The sequence below is a fragment of the Pan paniscus genome, chromosome 7, assembly GCF_029289425.2.
Source record: "Pan paniscus chromosome 7, NHGRI_mPanPan1-v2.0_pri, whole genome shotgun sequence".
NCBI classification, from domain to species: domain Eukaryota; kingdom Metazoa; phylum Chordata; class Mammalia; order Primates; family Hominidae; genus Pan; species Pan paniscus.
The window spans coordinates 126,545,978-126,566,459 of record NC_073256.2 but is presented as its reverse complement, the minus strand read 5'-3'; the positions used below and the strand labels follow the sequence as shown (position 1 = coordinate 126,566,459).

At 37.8% G+C, this 20,482-nt stretch overlaps 1 long non-coding RNA gene across 1 annotated transcript in view; it reads left to right on the top strand.

The window, feature by feature from the left end:
• LOC129398641 (uncharacterized) overlaps positions 1–13,134 on the top strand; it is a 58,657-nt gene extending 45,523 nt beyond the window's left edge. Inside the window, exons 3-4 of the long non-coding RNA XR_008626473.2 lie at positions 6,169–6,346; positions 6,915–13,134. This is a non-coding gene — a long non-coding RNA (uncharacterized LOC129398641). The remainder of the gene's footprint in view (positions 1–6,168; positions 6,347–6,914) is intronic.
• Positions 13,135–20,482: the final 7,348 nt, after the last annotated feature.

Sequence of the window (20,482 nt, the reverse complement as noted above, 5' to 3'; positions counted from 1 at the left end):
GCTCCCTCAAGGCAGGAGCTATCCGGGAAAGATCTTGGCATTCTTCTCTCTTATCTAAGGCAGTGCCTCCCACGTACAGAGAGCTGTCATCCCATAGCAGAGAGTGTTTGTCTTAGCCCTGTTTAATTCTCCCAGCTGGCACTGGATCACCCCAGATCTACTGTTCATTACCATTACCAGAAAGCAGTGAGAGGATTTGGCATGAATTTTGCCCATAGACAGACTCACTCTACTGATTTTACCTAGAAGCCATTCTACAGGTGGGAATTTCCAGTTAACACCTTTCAGTAGCTTCCTGTTAACAACCAGATGAAATTTAAACTCCTTATCTCAGCATTCCAGGCTCTTTGGAAACTGATCCAACCTAACTCTATAGCTGTTAATTTGGCTCTACATTAGCTACTACTTTTGCCAAAATGCTCTCCTACTCTACTTTGTCTGTCAAAGCTTATCATGTTGATAGAAAGTCAGACTGCATGGATTGAAATCTTTATTTTCTTTATTGTTAACTAGCTGTGTCATGTGGGAAAATTACTTAACCTGTTTAAATGGTAATTGCCTCATCTGTAAGAAAGAAATGATAATAGTATCTACTTTGTAGATTTTTTGTACTGAGACAACAAATAAAAATATTAATTATATTATAATATTACATATACCATATGAATGTTAAATATAATATTTATATTATAAATATTAAATTTCTAGGACTTGGTAATAATGTTAAGCCTTTAACTATTGCCCAAGTCTCACTTATCTTTCAGGGTCCAAGTAAACACTACTAGATAATGTAATGTGCTGATTAACAGTACAGGCCATGGGTTTGCCTCCTAGCTCTGCCACTTAAGCTAGCTATGTGACCTTGTGCAAGTTATTTTACCACTGTAAATGGCGCTAACAGTATGGATTACACAGGATGGATTATGAAAACTAAATAAAGTACTTGTGAGACATTGAGCATAGTGCTTGACACATGGTAGACATGTGATCTTATTATTTTATCTTATAAATGAGATCAAGCTTTCTTAGGATACTGTGGCTTATAGGATTTGCAACCCGTGAACTCTGGGTTTACCATTCTAAAACTAGGTTGTCTTTCCAACTTTCTGTATTGTTGATTTCATGGTGTTTTTAAAAACTCTGTGACATTATTTACTTTTCTTATGTTAAAATATTGTCTCCCTAACTTGTCATCCCCCTAGGGGCAGGACTAATTTTTACATTTATCTCTTCCAAAACGCTCAATGTGGTACCTTTCACATAGTAGACCTACGTAAGTACACAATGCAAGTTTGGTTAATGAACATGGTAAATTTGGAGGGCAGGTTAGGTTGCTAGTGTTAAATAAAATCTATGGAGGTCATTGATTTGGACTGAACTTCTACTCTAGACCCCAACAGACGAACCCAAATGGAGTCACTCATGCTAAGTTCCATGTCATCAAACTGAAATATAAGCTGTTTGCTTGTAGGACCTGACCTTCCAAAAAGTTTGGAGAGAGATAATTGCCAAATCCCATAAGCCAACAAGATTTTGTTTACATTCCTGCAAGGGAAATAACCCAATGATAACCAATCCACTCTTTGCGCTATACTGTTTACTTGTTCCTGCTAAAGCTGCCTTATAAAAGCCCATTGTTCTGCCGCACTCAGTGGAGCACCTTTCTGTTTTGTAAACTGAATTCTGCCTGGTTCATGAATCACAAAATCCAATTAGGTGTTTCAAACTTAACTTGTGGAAATTTTGTTCTTTGACACCAGGAATTCTATCAAGATATACACAGATTTTAAAAAGAAGATATTTTCCTTAAACAAAATTCTGGTTGTAAAAATTAATTATAAAATGACATTTATTTAAAAAGCCATTTATCTCTAAAATGTAACTCATGTTATTTCTATCTATTGCAATGTATATTTTAAAGTAGACTATCAAAATGATAGATGTTAAGTATCATCCCTTTAAAACATGATCAGGTTTGAGGCACTGCAGAGAATATGTGTGTTGCCAAAAACTATGTTTAAGACATATCTAGTTATTAAACTATAATAGGAGCAGGTCCCCTAAGTGGTGGAAGCATGGCTAAGACTGAAGTAAAAATCACTACTTTTATCTTCTATTTTATTAAAGTTACTTAGAAGTTGTTAAATGTTAAAGTATTTAGGAATTCCAGTTTGCTATGTAATTATTCTTGTGTCTTTTACCTGTTTATTCATATCAATATTTATTTTCAATGAGGTGAATACCAACAATGTAAATAGTATATGGAAGGAGAGACTTCACATTTATTAGACTTATCTCTACTAAGGACTTTATATACATTAAATTATTTTATTAAAATACTTAAATGTAATGCATAGAATAAGTGCTGGAGAAATTCTGGCTGTTACATTCATAATAATTCTTCAGTTTACTATGGAAAATGGCGGGAAAATCTGTGTCTTTAGAAAGGATTGCTGTGTACATGTTAGAGTCTTGAAGAAAAGACCTTTGGTGAATATTGTGAATTATTAGCTTATGTACTTTTCTCTACACACTTACTTATATGCAATGGTTCTGCCCCCACCATAGACAGCTATAAGAATCTATATTCACTGCTGGAAGAAGAGGTAGCCATAGGATAGGAGAACAATAGAAGTGACTTTTGTCATTTGACATCAAAAGTGGAGATTTTACCATGAAACGTAAATTTGGAAGAATTTTTTCCAAGCCAAACTTATTCCCCCTTCCCAGAGGCTATAAAATATCCCTGACACAGAATATTTAACAAAGTTAGAAATGGAGATATAAAATTAGGTACAGGTGAATGTCCCAGATAAGAGGCTTGAATGCTGCACTTTCACACTCCCCACTCTTCACCTCTCATCCCCCAGAGGTAGGAAGCAGAATGGTAGAACTCCAGATAGAGTCACAGGATCCCTTCCATGGGGTCCCATGCAAGAGATACCCATCCATCACTTTCTGTGTATAACCTGAAAAAGACATTCACTCTCAAGGAGTACTCCCTCACTCAGTTTCTATATTCAGTATGGCTCAGGAGAGGCAGAATGGAGAGGGCAATGTAGTATATCTTTGTCAAAAGGTCCCAAGGTAGCCCTATCCAATTTACTTCCATCTAGAGCAGTGGAACTAGAGAACTGCAAAATGTTTCCATGTCTCTCATATGTGAGTGGAAGTATCTGAGTAAGAGCCAGAGGACCTAAAGGAGCCTCAATGTCAGGACAAAAGTGTTGCAACAGCAAAGATGAGAAGCGATCTGAATGCCTCATAAATTATGAGTATGTTGGGATGTTGACTACTGAGAACCAGAGAGAATATTCGTCTCAGCTGATAACAGTTTATGCAATGGAGAATGTCTTCATATTACTTATACTAAGCAAGGACAGATGACAGTGCAGTACTAGGAAATACTTTGCTCTAAGCTTTGTGGATACATATTTTAGATAACTTTTTTTTTACCTCTCTGAATCTATTTTTCACAACCTTCTCTACCCTACTGTCTGCCTGAGAAGGCTGAATTGTATGGAGTACATCATCAGGTTTCTTGACTTCTGGTGTCTAGGGAAGTCTGTTCAGTTGAAATACTGGTAGGAGATTGAAAGGAAGAGAATGAGATTGAGGGACTTTTTTGCTATTTCCCTGCCTGTGAGATTACTTCAGTCCCTTGACTGAAGATCACTGCTTCTGTAAGGCAACCCTCTCCAGCATTCTCTTCGTCTCCAGGTTTCAGTAATCACTCCTTCACCTTGCTCCTCAGACCTAGAGCTGGTAATAATCTACTAGTAGAGTTGTACAAGGCAATCGTGTGCCTATAGTCTTTTGAACCCTTCTTGGCCACATAAGAATGGGTGTTGAGCCTTTTCTTAGTCTGTTTTGTCCTGCCATAAGAGAATACCTGAGAATGGGTAAGTTATAGTGAATAGAAATTTATTTTTCAGAGTTCTGGAGGCTTGGAAGTCCAAGATCAAGGCACAGGCAAGTTTTGTGTCTGATAAAAGCCCAGTCTCCATTTCCAAAATACCAACTTGAATGCTGCATCCTCCAGAGGCGAGGAATCTTGTTCCTCACATGGCAGAAGACCAGAAGGGAAAGAGAGTGAAAGCCAGCTTCCAAGCCCTTTTTATAGTGCCATTAATCCATGACCTAAACACTTCCCATCAGCCTTCACCTAAGGGTTAAGTTTGCACTGAGGATTAAGTTTCAACATGAATTTTGAAGGGGACAAAACACTCAAACCATAGCAAGCCTGAAACACTTCTTTACCAGGAATTAAGAGTCTTCACAGCCTGTGCTAAGCTTATTGCCTTTTGTGGGAATATTTTTCCCTGTTTCAGACTCAACGTGTACTCCTTTGTCCTGCTTAATACATATATCAATGGGCCTCAGGCACAGTCCAGATTTCTGTGTTTTAGATCCAATAGAAGAGGGGGAGGAGTCCTTCTACTGCAGCACGGAGTGGGATGTGTGCAGGTCCATTGCCTGTGAAGGCTGCAGAGTAGATCTGCTGGTCACGGGGGACCAACACATAGCAAGGGGCTGGATTTTGTATATCTTTTGTCTCCTCGGCTTTAAGTAAATGCTGTATTACTTGAGCCTATTGTGCTTGTTGTTCAACTGTTCTCTTTCCTGGATGACACTTATCTGTCTTTAACCGTGGCTGCACCACCTGGTCACTCAGTGAATGGTGAAACAATGTTCTGCTCCTTGCCTTAAAGTGGGATTCTAAAATTCAGTTGTTCACATATTTTAGGAATGGAAAGATAATTTTCTTGCTTAAGGGAATGACACATGGGTAAATTATGGCATACAGTGGCATCAGCATTACTCAATTATCACCAGTGATGGCAAATGCAGGCAGATAAGGTGCAAGTAGAGGACAAGACATTGGGAGATCAGGAGGTGGAGTCATAACAACTTAGTTGTTATGTTGAAAATAATGATGATAAATCTTGTGGATTCATCTGGCTTCTTGTGATTGTCCTAGAAAACATACATTTGAAACAAGAGAAACTGGAAGCTGTGATATAAAATTTAAAGCATGTGAAGAACAAGAGTGCCTCCATGATTGCCTTGAAATAGTCCTTCATATGCTGCGGACATTGTTAGAGTGACTGCAATGAGGGAGACAGAAATACTCAGATTTTCCAGAAGATATTATCTAGTGACTGAACTACTGCTGGTTTCTGGAAGGATGAAATGCCTTGTTGATTTGACCTTATATTTCAGTCAATGATTGCTTTGATATATGTATATGTGTATATATAAATACATATATGTATACATGTGTATATAAAAAATACATATATATACACGTGCATATCCTATACATTTCCTTGATTTATACTCCTACACGATGTGACTTAATTGTTTCATGACTGAGGTGAAGGAAAGAGCATGTTTACAGGAGAAAAAAGCCATTGGCTTAGAAAGAGGAAAGACTGTCAATTTTCTGATTTGTGTGGGATATTAATGGTTTGACTTTTGGCATGTAAAAGCTAACTCAAGATTTCTCTAGAAGCTTGCAAGAGTTCCAGAATCAGTTATCATTTCTGTCTCAACAGCCAGAATAGTTTGGAAAAATTCAAGTCCCAGCACCCAGTTTCTTTTCTTACCTAATGTTTTCCCACCACAACATCATATATTGTTATTTATCTTGAGTTGAGAAGTGATTTGCATTTACACCCATAAATTTATGTATCCTTTTAACTAATGTAAAGTTTTGCACATAATTCAGAACTCTTTAAAAGAACCATTTTGTTTTTCTATTGCTGTTAAGAACATTAGGCCCAAGGAACACATCATTGTGTGAGAAAAAATATAAGTGCTACCTACAATAAACAGCAAAAAGCAAAACAACAGCAAAGGGGGAAAAAAACAAAAACAACACAGTTGCTGGCTTGTTACTGGGCTCTGGTAAAGACTGCAGCCTGACTATGGAACATGATGTTACTATTTCCCCCAAACTATACATTAACTAGTGTTATCAGATCTGCTGAATCATAAAATTGGACTAATATCAGCAACATTTTACTATAAAATAGAAATGGCTAATAGATATTGGATCTAAGTTGACCCAGAGGCACAATAAACTGCATAAGCGGGTGTTCAGACTCATGTCATCTTCTTCTGCTTTGCTGCTTCTCTCCCAACTCATATCTTTTTGCCTCACAGAGAGTTCCTGTGGCTTATTTGTTGAGGAGGAAAGAAAGGTGGGCCTGGCCTACTGATGTATCTGCATGGTATACTGGCACCAGGCAGGAGTGGATGGCTGTTTCACTATAGTTGACTTAAGAGAGACTCCAAAAGACAGTGGTGAAAGTGCATATCATGCCAGTAGGCAGAACTTCAGGTAAGACATGTGGTTGCTCACTTTTTGTGTTAAGACAAAGAGCCTGAGTTATAGATCTGCACTGATTTGTAGGCAAGGCCTAATGGGCTGGCCAGGTGGTCAGGCACTTAAGGACACAAATGGAAGATTGAAGATAAGGAAGGATATGTAAATGTCCCTCCTGGAATGCCTTCTTCCCCTTTCTGGAGTGTTCTTGCCCATGATCTTCACATAACTAGGACTATGTTTAGGACCTCAGAGGTTCTCTTTGATGCCTGTTAACATTCCCTTGTCTAATAGTTCTGTCAAATGGAAAATAGCAAAAATCTCAAGATGACAAGACAACCAACCACTTTGATCCTACAAATAACCCTTCCAAGTAAAAATCCCTTTGCAGCCAAGGTGCTTGCTAAGGGTAAAAGAAACATGAACTGGGTAGTGGAAGAAGGCAGCTTAGATCTCCTAACCAGCTACCAGAGTGGGGACTGAGCACCTGTATTTTATGTAAATTAATAACTTCATGATCTGTCTTTTCCCCCTACTATCGAATATGAAAAATATTGGTGACATTTAATGTTTTAAATTTCAGGTGGTAGTGTAATCAAATTAATGCCAGCTTCTAATGGGAGTTTAGTCACCTGGATTGAAGATAAGAAATTTCAAACAGGATGAAGGAAAAGAATGAGTGCTGAAGGGCAAAAGCGGTGAGCTTTAAGGGATATCTTCTAGTTTTTCTTCCAAAACCATATCCTTTTGCTCCCTGCTTTATATCTGAAGAAGATGACCTGTACAGATTACATCCACAGCCAGAGCTGTAAGTAATAGAGTTCAAATTCATTTTATCCACCATATCTTCAGTTGCCTTCTTTGAACAAAGATGCCTTTGTTCCCTCAGCTCAAGGATAGGAGACCCAACTTTGTAATGGTGGAGCAACTGCAGTGTCTAGCAGCAATGAGAGCATCTAGTGGCAGTGCTGGTAAGGTACTGTGTTGGTTTCAGGCAGGTGTGCTGGGCACACCTGTCTGGTGATGATGGCCTGAATTATTCTTCCTGACATTTAGCCCTCAGAGCCTCCTTGGTTCCAGCCCAATTTCCCAACCTGCTCTCCAGCTTTCTATAAATTATCTGAGCTGCTATCTTTCAAATTGGATCCAATTATCCATTTTTTGTTTCAGATTACCAGATACAATTTCTGTCTAGTGGAGGAAGAAGCAGTGTCAATAAACAAATAAGCCAAACAAACATCAGAAAATGACAATTGTGTATAGAAGATTGAAACAGGGTTATTGAGAGGTTATTTTATGTTTTTTGTTCTGGGAAGACCTCAGTGTGGAGATGACATTTTAGATGAGATCTGAAAGACAGGAAGGAACCAATTGCATGAAGATTATGGGGAAGAATGTTTCACAAGGAGGAAGCACCTACTGCCAAAGCCCCAAGGTGGGAAACGAACCCAACATGTTTATGGAACTAAAGATAGAGTAATAGGGTCAGAGAAATTAGAAACAGTAGGGAGGGCAGGACTACAGAGCTTTGTAGGCCATGGTGAAGAGTTATTCTAAGTGTGATGGGGAATGAGTGGAACGTTTTAAGTGGGAGAGTGATGTGATTGCATTTACATGTTCTTCTCCTCTCTATTCTTCCTGGGCATCACAGCTCTGCTAAGAGGTGTCTCTCCTTAACTACAGTTCTTGTGGAGCAATCCCTCCTCACAGTTCCTCATGGTTCTAACTCTCATGGAGCTCTGGATGCATAACTTTTCCTCTTCCTCTTTCAGGCCTAGTAGAGATAACAGCTTTCTGCTGTTGCCAGTCTTTGGGAGTCTTAATATCGTTTGTGGATTCCCTTGAACCTGCCTGCTCCTCTATGAATAATTCCTTCATTAAAGTTTATTAAAGCCTTCTGAGTAGTATCCATTAGACACTACAAGAAAATTGATAGAAAACTGGAGAACAGGTTAGAACATTGGGTTGGAACCAACAAGCCTCTGAGGGCTAAAAATCAGGAAGAATAAACCAGGTCATCTTTACCAGACATGGTGCAATCACATCCTGTAAATGCAACATGATGTGATTGCATTTGCCTGGCTTGGGCTACTGTGTAGAGAATGGATTGGAAGCAGGCAGGAGTGGAAACAAGGAGACTATATGAATTAGGGTCATGATCTAATGAACATTACTCAGAAGGCTTTAATAAACTTTAATGAAGAATTATTACAGAGGAGTAGGTAGGTTCAAGGGAAGCCACAAATGATATTGAGGCTCCCAAAGACTGACAACAGCAGAAAGCTGTTATCTCTCCTAGGCCTGAAGGAGGAAGGGGGCAAAGTTATGCATCCAGAGCTCCATGAGAGTTAGAACTGTGAGGAGGGGTTGCCCTACAAGAAATGTAGTTACGGAGAGACATACCTCTTGCCAGAGCTGTGATGCCTAGGAAGAACAGAGAGGGGAAGAAATATCTTGACTTTTGTTCCCCACTTCTTGACTGTATTAGTCTATTCTTACACTGCTACGAAGAAATACCTGAGACTGGGTAATTTATAAAGGAAAGAGGTTTAATCAACTCACAGTTCGGCATTGCTGGGGAAGCCTCAGGAAACTTAAAATCATGGTGGAAGGCAAAGGAGAAGTAGGCACCTTCACAGGGCAGCAGGACAGAGTGAGTGCAAGCAGGGGAAATGCCAGATGTTTATAAAATCATCAGATCTCATGAGACTCACTCACTATCTTGAGAACAGCATGGGCGAAACTGCTCCCATGATCCAATTCCCTCTGCTCCCATGATCCAATTTCCTCCACCTGCTCCTGCCCTTGACACATGAGAATTATGGGGATTACAATTCAAGATGAGATTTTGGGTGGGGACACAACCAAACCATATCACTGACTTCTTGCTGGTGCCTCCCTTCAGCCACACTGACCCAGAATCTGGCCAGCAAGGAAGGGAGTCTGGATGAGGCAGCCTGTAAAATCAGACTTCTGGGACACAGAGCAGGATACACAGAAGATTGAGACTGGATCTGAAGGAGGTGGTGGGGATAATAAACAGAAAATAACTAGCACGGGGACCAGTTAGAGTTTGTTGCAGCAGTCTAAAACAGAATAACAGTAGCTTTTTTCTTTTAGGGTCTTTTAATTGGTGACGATAAGGAGAAGTAGACAAATTAAAAATATTATCTGGAGATAGAAACAATGGGACTTACTCACTGATTAGATATGAGGCTGCTGAGGGAAAGAAAGGAATAAAAAATGATTACCAATACTATGTTACTATGAAATATGAGCCCACTAGGGAACACTTTGTGGGCTAGCTAAGACCAAAAAGTTTCCCTAAACATTCCAGGGCATTCCAGGGGTTTTCAGAGTGCAATTGCTTAAGTTAGAGGCACTGAATATCCAATAAGAATTTATTAGAAAGAGCATTAGCCCATGTGGCAAAGCAGGATAGTACAGCTCCTTCCTCAGAGGATTTAAAGATGATGCTTTTTTAGCTCAAACTGGAGTATTAGATTTAACATATTTCATCATAATTGTATGAATATGTTTCTCTTACTAGCTGATTGAAGGCAGACACTAAGTCTCATTTATTATTTTCTGTCTAGTTCTTAACCCACCGTCAGGGGACATAAAGTAGGAATGGAATAAATGCTAAATAAATGATCCCATGTTTAATTCAAATAACAACAACAACAATAATTAAAACAACTATTCCTATCTAGCAATAAATGCACGTAGTAGAAACCATCTAAATACCACTTTCTCTTTTTCTATTTATGTTTTCTCCTTTTTCATTACTTCTATCTGTGTAAATTTTTTTAGATGTAAACATGATTGAATGTGGTAGAAGAGAAGAAAATTAGATATTAGATGTAGGAGTAGGAGCTTGTTTTTCCTTTTACAGAACTTTTTTGTTTTGCTATTATGCTTTCTTCTTTTGACAGAATAAGATAAAAGGCAATAAAGATGGGGAGGAGGGAGGAAAGAGCAGTGAAGTGGAAGTTTAATCTGAGGGCATAGAGAGGAGAAAAATGAAGATGGGAAAAACCTGGGACAAAGAGCTGAGATGAGAATAAAAGCAACCCAAGAGGATGAGAGGGCCTGCCAAGGTTAGATTATGCAAACCTTCTCTCTTACTGTCTTTCACTTCCCGTGAGCCTGTTCCTTTTGCTGCTGGCATACATACATATACACCCTCAAAACACAATTTGAACATGAATTCCTTAATGGAAAAAGAGACTCTTGGGCTCATACAGGTAGCATAATCTGGATGAAATGACTAAGTCAGAACTAGCAGCCTTTCAATTTTGGTTTCATAGCTTCAATTTAAATGCTCCAGCAGAGAATAACTCTTGAAAAAAAAAAAAAATAGCCACCTGAAACAGAAACTTAGCGGAAAAAAACAAAAGAAATAAACTACTGAATAACCTTTCAAAGGCATCTTTGAAAAGTGAGCACGCGATGCCTTCCTAATTCATTAATTTGGGCAAAAGCTCTGGACAAACTTATACCAATTATTGCAAGGCATTCTCTATTCTTACTGCATTTTTAAAACAAAGTCCTCCCCTAAAAGTTATCAATTATACAAAAGCTTTAGGAGGAATTTTAGTACTCCTTTACCCAAAGTAAATGATGGTAAATTTCCTTTTATTCTTAGCTCTGAGTTTGTATTTATTTATAAGTCATTGTGATCACATATACTCATATTTATAATACGCTAATTGTTTTTAAATGGGATTTTTGTTCTGATTTTAAAACAAAACATCCTCATTGGAGAATATTTGGAAATGTAGCATACAAAGTAAATCATATTACCATTGTTCCATTTTGATATATATAAACTTTAGGTATTATATATATATAATAAATTTTAAGATATTATTTTATATATAATAAAATTAACCAATTTAAGTATATAATTCAGTGAATTTTGTCAAATGTATAGTCATGTAATTACCACCATCACAATCTTGATATATAACATTTCTATCACCTAAAAATTTCCCTTTTCCCCTTTGTAGTCAATCCCTTGCCCCCACTTCTACCCCCTGGCAACCATTGATCTGCTCTTTGTCACTTTTGTTTTGTCTTTTCTAGAATTTCAAATAGTCAGAATCAGATATAGTCTTTTGCGTCCAGCTTCTGTCACTTAACGTAATACTTTTGCGGTACTGATATTGTTAAATGTATTAGTCGTTAGTTCCTGTTTTACTTTTCAGTATTTGCATTGTATGGTCATACCACAGGTTGTTAATTCACTTATTGGTTGATGGACATTTGAGTTATTTTCAGTTTTCTTTTGCTGTTATGAATAAAGGTGCTATGAACATATGTATATAAATAAGTAAATAAACAAATGCTCCTGCTATGCTTTGTGAGGTCTAAATATAGTCAGGATGTATGTTGCATAGCTTCTCAGTTATTAAGTTTAGATTTGTTCCCATGAAGCTATGTTACCAGCTTCCTCACTGGGCACAGTGTAGAGAGGTATATTTAGTGTATGGGGGAGCAAAGAGAGACACACAAGATATGGAGGTATGACGGTCATATACAACTTGAATTCCTATGAACCACAACCAGAGAGAAATCCTTTTTCTCCTTCAAGTCTTTATTTCTTCCGCTGTAAAAAATAAAAGCCAAAAGGATATTTACAATTCATGTAATAATGCTAGTGGCCATATTGTTTGGCATTCAGTTGTTGTGGAAAAAATAAATTACTCTAGCTACATAGCAAACCCACTCTAGCTAATTTATATAAGAAGGTATTTATTCTAGGGTATTAAATGGCTTACGAAATTGTTGAGTGGGATGAAGCAACAAATTCTACGTTGAGCTTTCAGGAACGAATCCCAGAGCCACGTGCAAAATTGGACCTTTAAAAATGTTGCTGCTGAACAAAAAACCAAACACTGAATGTTCTCACTTATAAGTGGGAGCTGAACGATGAGAACACATGGAGAGAAACAATACACACTGAGGCCTGTCAGTGGAATGGTGGGGGAAGGGAGGGCATCAGGAAGAATAGTTAATGGATGCTGGGCTTCCAACTTAGGCGATGGGATGATCTGGGCAGCAAACACCATGGCATGCATTTACTTACGTAACAAATCTGCATATCCTGCACATGTACCCCTGAGCTTAAAATAAAAGTTGAGGGAAAAAAAAGCAAATTGAAGAAAAAACTCCATATAATTCATTAACTATAAAAGAGAACTGAAAATAATTGCACAAATAGTGTCTATCTTGATGTGTATAAGTGCTCAGGTAAAATGATGGTTGAAGATGTAATGAAGTCACCCAATGAGCAATCTACTTATAGAATCTCCACGAATGGGACAGCTAAAAGGCCCAACTATGAAGATGTGTTGTTTCATAATTCAAATATCAAGAGTGGCCTTGCCATCCATGTCACAGTGTCCCCAAATGGTGGACAAATTGGTAAAATTCCCAGCAAAACAAAGTACAATCTTTGCCCAGTTTATAAGATAATTGCATCCCTGGAAAAATCAACATGTTTTAAAACCACCCCAAAATAACTCATGTTTATGTATGAAATGGAGTTATGTTATACTGATGATTAGAAGCGGATTTTTTTGTCTGTGTGAATGTCCAGAGGACAATAAACAGGGTGAGAAACGGGGACATGACTTCATTATTCAAGACCATCTTGTGCATTGCAGGAGACTTGTCACCTTCTCCTGGGCCCAGTAAATGCCAGTAGTCCCCCCACACCCCATCACTGTGACAACTAAAAACCCTCATGCCAATATCCAGATTGCCTCAACTCCGTGAGTCCAGACTGTGGGAGTTACCTCCAGAAGAACCAAAACAAGAAATAGTTAAAAGAGGTTGCCTCTGGGAAGGAGGCCACTGTCTAGGAGAGAGGGCTGGGGGACTCTTGTTTTTTATCATGTTTTTTAGCCCTGTGTTCTATTTAATTTTTACCATATGTATGCATTACATATACATATAATTTTTTAAAAAATGAAAAAAATGTTGCTGCCTTTCCTATGGTCAGAAAGTTATTGGCTTCAGCATAAATTACCATTGCCACAATCAGGCATGAGAATTACTCTCTGCCATGTCAGAGAGTAATTAGTTTCTGGTTTGACAGTGTCCAAGTAGCAGCACTCAGCTATCAAAGGCAAGGTGGATGTGGTTACTGCATTGAACAGCAGAGTCAAAGCAGTAATTGGAATAGTTTGACTTGCAGACCTATGGCACTGGCTAGTTGATCATGGTGTTCCTAGAAGTGAAATAGATAAGAAACCTCTAACATTCTTATTTGATCTGTATAAACAGAAAAGTTCTAGTCCAAGTGAAAAAAAGTATACACTGAGATAAGAACAAAGCCATAGTCACTCAATTAATTTCCAGATTTGAGCCAGTTTACAGACCCTAAACTCCTTCAATGAAAGGGAGGTCCCTTTGAAGAAGGACCCCAGTACACCAACAAAAATGTATACTGTTAATCTCTCTTCCAACTTTCTACAAAAGCACCTATAGTCTTTTAACTGTGCAATGGGGAAAAGGAAATAATCAGAACTCTTGGGGACTACTGAACACTGGGTCTGAGCTGACACTAATTTCAAGGTATTCAAAACATTACTGTGCTCCATCAGAGTCAGGGCTTAGATCTGTCTCACAGTGGGCCAGTGGGTCTCTGAACCCATCCTGTGTTTTATTTTTTCAGTTCTGGAATGCATAATTAAAATTGATATACTCAACAGCTGGTAGAATTCCCATCTCAGTTCCCTGACCTGTGGGGTGAGGACTATTATAGTGGGAAAGGCCAAGTGGAAGCCGCTAGAACTGCCACTACGTAGCAAAAATGTAAACCTAAAGCAATGCCACATTCCTGGAGGGATTGCAGAGATTAGTCCCACCATCAAGGACTTGAGGGATAAATGGGTGGTGATTCTCATAACACCCCCATTCAACTCAACTCTTGGTCTGTGTAGAATACAGACATATCTTGGAGAATGACAATGAATTATTGCAGGCTTAACAAGATGGTGACTCCAACTGCAGCTACCACACCAGATGTGGTTTCATTGCTTAAGAAAATTAACACATCTACACCAGGTACTAGGGGATACATTTTTGCATCTGCATTCCCCTAACCCCCACTATAACCAAAAAGGAGACACAACACCTACTAAACTTCTTTGGGTTTTGCAGGCAACATGTTTCTTGTTTGGGTGTGTTACATAGCCCATTTACTAAGTGACCCAAAAAGCTGCTAGTTTTGAGTGGGTTCCAGAACAAGACAACACCCTGCAACAGGTTCAGGCTGCTGTGCAAGCTGCTCTGCCACTGGGTCTATCTAATCCTGCAGATCCAATGGTGCTGGAAGTGTCAGTGGCAGATAGGAATGACCTTTGGAGTCTTTGGAAGGCTCTAGGATTTTGGAGTAAATCCCTGCCATCTTCTGCAGATAACCACTTTTGAGAAAAAGCTGTTGGTTTAATATTGGACCTTAGTAGAGACTGAACACTTAAACATGGGCCATGAAGTTACCATGCAAACTAAGCTACTCATCATCATGAACTGGGTGTTATCTGACCCACCAAACCATGAAGTTGAGCATGCACAGGAGTACTCCATTGTCAGCTGGAAGTAGCATATCCATGATCAGGCCCAAGCAGGCCCCGAGGGCACGAATAAGTTACATGAAGAAGTGGCCCCCACTTCTGCTACATTGCCTTCTCTCTGTACCTCTGGGCCCACGGAGACTTCCCTATCATCTGTTGACAGAAGAAGAGAAGATTTGGGCCTGATTTACAGATGATTCTGGAAAATACGCAGGCATCCCTGAAGCATATTGGTGGAGGAAACCAGCGGACAGAACTTTGAGCAACACATTTGGTTGTTTACTTCGCTTGGAAGAGGAAGTGGCCAAATGCATATGTGCAATTATATATCAATTCATGGCCTGTGCCCAGTGGTTTTGTTGGATGGTCAGGGACTTGTAAAGCACATGATTGGAAAATTGATGACAAGGAAATTTGGGGAAGAGGTATGTGTATAGATCTTTCTAAATGAGCAAAAAATGTGAAGATATTTGCGTTTTGTGTTAATGCTTACCAAAGGGTGACCTCAGCAGGGGAGGATTCTAATAATCAACTGGATAGGATGACCTGTTTTATGGATACCAGTCAGCTTCTTTCTCCAGCCACCTCTGTCATCGCCAGTGGGCTCATGAACAAAGTGGCCATGGTGACAGGGATGGAAGTTATGCATGGGCTCAGTAATATAGACTTCCATTAACCTAGGATGATGTGGCTACAACCACTGCTGAATGTCCAATACGCCAGCAGTGGAGATCAATAGTAAGTCACTGATAAGGTATCATTTCCCAGAATGATCACTAGGACTGCTTTCATTATGGAAGGGGTAGCATTTTGTTACTGAAATAGACACTTTGGGTATAGATTTGCCTTCCTTATAAGCATTGATTCTGCCAAAACTATCATCAGTGGGCTTATAGAATGCCTTATTCATCAGTCTTTCTTTCTTCTGTCTCTCTTTTATGCTTTGCTTCCCTTTTAAACATGAGTTCCAATTTCAAATCATCTCTTTGTGAATGCATATGACTGTATGCCTTCAGAAAAATCCAGGTGACTTCTTGCATGCTTTACTGCTTAGAAATTTCTGTTGCCAGATACTCTAAATCATCTCCCTCAAGTTCAAAGTTCTACAGATCACTAAGGCAGGGACAAAATGTGCCAGTCCCTCTGCTAAAGCATAGCATAAGTGACCTTTACTCTAGTTCCCAGTAAGTTCCTCATCTCCATCTGAGACCACATCAGCCTGGACCTCATTGTCTGCATCACTATCAGCATTCAACAAGTCTCCAAGAAGTTCCAAACTTTCTCAAATCCTCCTCTCTTTTTTTGAGCCCTCCAAACAGTTCCAAAGTCATCTGTTACCTAGTTCCAAAGTCATGTCCATATTTTCATGTTATCTTTATAGCAGTACCCCACTCTACCGGTACCAATTTCCTGTATTATTCCATTTTCACACTGCTATAAAGACATAACTGAGACTTACTAATATATAAATATAAAAGGTTTAATTGACTCACAGCTCCGCATGGCTCAGATAACTTACAATCATGGGGGAAGGCAAAGGAGAAGCAAGCACCTTCTTCACAAGGTGGCGAGAGAGAGAGTGAAGGGGAAGTGCCACACTTTGAAACCATCAACTCTCATGAGAGCTCCCTCACTATCACGAGAACCACGTATTTGATGTCTTTTGAAGTGGCAGATGTTTAAATGTTTGTATTTTTCTACATAAAATTGAAAAAATCCTCTACATTTTCTACAAAGTATCTGCACCTATAAAAATAAGATATCAGATGCAATTGTAAATTGAAAGCTTTAACTGCCAATGTAAGAGCATGCTACATTGTTATCACTATCAGTTCATATAATAAAGAGAATAAAAATGTGATTTTATTATCTTTGTAAACTGAATTGAGATAAATACTGTGTTTGGGGGCAACTATTTATTAAGTGTCAACCAGGCATTGTGCTTATCGTTGGAGAGGAAGAGCTTAAAAGCCACTGTTTCTACCTTTGAAAAGTTTTCGTTCTGGAGAGGGAGACAGACATGAAACCATCCAGATGAAATTCCTCTATTTTAAATATTTCTGCAAGGCTATGTGGCTACTTTGAATGCTTTTTGCACACTTACCTTGCCCTCATTGTGGCTTTTTCTCAATATCTTGATTGCAAGTGATTTAATCTCATTGATCTAATTTTCAGTCATAGGTTGATGGTTCAAAGAAGGAAAGGTTGCTAGAGGTTGACTTCACAGTTCTTAGTGCTGTGAGATGGTTTCCTGACTTGTGTCTGGGTACTCCCCAGGGTTGTCACTAAGGGTAGATTCCAAACTTTCCTTTGGCTGCACTCAGGCTGCGTTTGGTGTCAGGGCCTAGACACAGGGAGTACTGGAGAATAACAGAAGCATATTGTAAGTGTGGGGCTCAGATCTTGAGAAAGTTTGTGTGCATGTGCACATGAATATTTCTTGAACATTTCACCTTGGTTGCTTGGTCTCATCTACTCGTAACTGTCTCTCGGCTACAAAATCAAATTTACTTATAAACTACTACTTGAAACTACTGTATTTGACTCATCTGTTTATGAAAATAATAGCAATAACAACTGCTCTTATGTGTTTCCTGTATGCTAGGCATTTTAAAGGCATTATTTTAGTCCTATCAATAACCCTATTAAGACATTCTTTTTTACATGGGGAAACTGAGGCAGAGACGGGTTCGGCCATTTGTTTCTGTTAATATAGTTAGAAATTTGCAGAGGCAAGAATTTGTGTACATGAAACATGCTTGCTGGCTGGGCGCAGTGGCTCAAGCCTGTAATCCCAGCACTTTCGGAGGCCGAGGCGGGTGGATCATGAGGTCAAGAGATTGAGACCATCCTGGCTAACAGGGTGAAACCCCGTCTCTACTAAAAGTACAAAAAAATTAGCCGGGCATGGTAGCAGGCGCCTGTAGTCCCAGCTACTCGGGAAGCTGAGCAGGAGAATGGCATGAACCCGGGAAGCGGAGCTGGCAGTGTGGCCAGGATCGCGCCACTGCACTCCAGCCTGGGCGACAGAGCGAGACTCCGTCTCAAAAAAAAAAAAAAAAAAAAAAAATGCTTGTTCATGGATACCCACTAAATATATATAGTTTTATATGACGCCCCTTCTTGAATATTTTTAGTTTTATACCTATTTTTAATTTAGTAATTAATTTTTAATAAATTTTATTTTTAAGAACAGTTTAATATTTACAGAAAACATTCAGAGTACAGAGAATACCTATAATCCTGTACCCAGTTTTTTTATTATTATCATCTTACCATTAAGATGGTACATTTATTGCAATTAACCAATATTGATGCATTATTATGAATTAAAGCCAATACTTTATTTAGATCTCCTTAGTTTTTACGTAATGTCCTCTTTTGTTTGGGGATCCCATTTTAAATACCAAATCACACTTAGTCATCACACTTCTTAGTTTTCTATTGGCTGTGACAATTTCTCAAACTTTCCCTCTTTTTCTTTCTTTTTTTTTACAATTAGATATATTTTACTTACTATGTAACATATATAAAAATAAAATTAGCATGTAATTTCTATTTACTTATTTAAGCATTCTTGGGGTACAATTATATACAAAAATGCTCACCATATTTAATGTAAACATTTTGATGATTTTCGACAAATATATACACCCATAATACCATCAGCACAATCAAGATATGTGCTGACATTGATTACCTATGGTACATGCACATAAACCTGTCATCTCCAAAATTTCCTTGTGTTCTTTTGTGTGTTTGTGCTTGTGGTAAGAACGTTTAATGAGCTTTATCCTCTTAACATAGTTTAAAGTGCACAATACCAAATTGTTAACTATTAGTATTATGGTGTGTAGCAGATTTCCAGAAATTATTCATTGTGCATAACTGAAACTTTGTACTCACTGATCAACAATTGACTTTCTTTATTTTTAATGACCTTGACAGTTTTGAGGACTATTGGTTGTTTTGTAGGATGCCCTTCCACTGAGATTTGTCTGATGTCTTTATTAGACTAGGTAGTTAATTTTTAGTAGTTATTTTTAATTTTTAAACATTAATTTAAGGAAATGCAGAGATGCAATTTCTGAAATATTTCAATACTAATATTTTAAATGAAACTGTTAAAATGCTCTTTTAATTGTATCTAATCCAATCTAAATACCCTAGCGATTTGATAGCCATCACCATTCATTTTAAAAACACAAGAAACTTTTTTAATTGTAAGAAATTGAACATCATGTATTCCTTGAGCTCTACATTTTATTCTACTTTCCCCATAGAGTTTTATGTTAAGAAAACATATTTTTATCCTTAAAATTATTTTATTGATCCCACATCACACTTGTTTTTAACAAAGCTATGTTTATAAATTTCAATTAAAGTGTTTTATTATATTGAAACATATGTGCGGGATCATATTATCATTGCATTATGAGTATGCAATTTGATTAAAATAATATGATAATTATTAAACAAAGACAATTTAATTAAGCACTTACTGAGATGAATGGCACCTTTTTTCAATTAGTTAATGCAACTCTAGATGAATATTACTCATTGCTTGAGTGAGACAGGGAAGGTTCAGCATCAATTCACATAGATAAGTAGATGGCAATAGAATGGAGTTTGTTATACTGATTTTCCTTAATTCTTTGAACACTTTCCGAGTTATATGACAACCATCTCAAAGTGGTCTAGCATCAAAAAGCACATCTGATGATTTATTAACTGAATATTCTATTAGGTCCACCTTCAATTTTGTTGAGAGCAAAGAACTGAAAATCAATTCACTTGCAAAGATTTGCTACACAGTTGTTGGAATCATTCATTTTCTTGATTTCTGGGAACTGTACCAGAAGTGCTTTACCCATACTTTTCAGATGGGTATTAATTATATTTGTTATTTTTGCACTTAGAGGCATATAGTTTAACTCAATACACTCAAGAAAGAATTAGGACATGAGGTAGTAATAACTTCTACATACCTTTGCCATACATTTGACAAAATGCTGTGTCTCCCATATTCTACATGCTTTAAACATATTTTTATCAAAAACTTGGAAATTCAAATTCAGTTCATTCAATTAATAGAAAATTTCCACTCTATAACCAAATTAGCAAAGTCAGTACTCATTAGTAAACCAGTCAACCAAATCAAGCATACTCATTGTTAGAAAAAGTCTAGCTTTATTCTTTAATTCAAGTAAATGGATTAACATGTGTTTCATTTTCACTATTATGAAAGGCACTGAAAACCAAATAATGGATTCCATCTTGTAAGATAGATCCTTCCAAACAGCTGAGTCTCATTTAAGATGATGTAGGATCTAAAATAATGTTTTACTTTTTATGAATCATAAAACAAAATATGTTTTAAAATTTCATATGTTTAATAATGTAATATTATACAATATCCAAAATCTTATGTGATGGATAGCAAAAATAAGTAGCTGCGAAGTAAGGAGTGTAATAAATCAACCATGATATTCCTTACCTCAATGAGTTTGTAGATATTTATTGAACTCTAGTATCAGATTTTGGGAACTATTAAACAAGTATATTC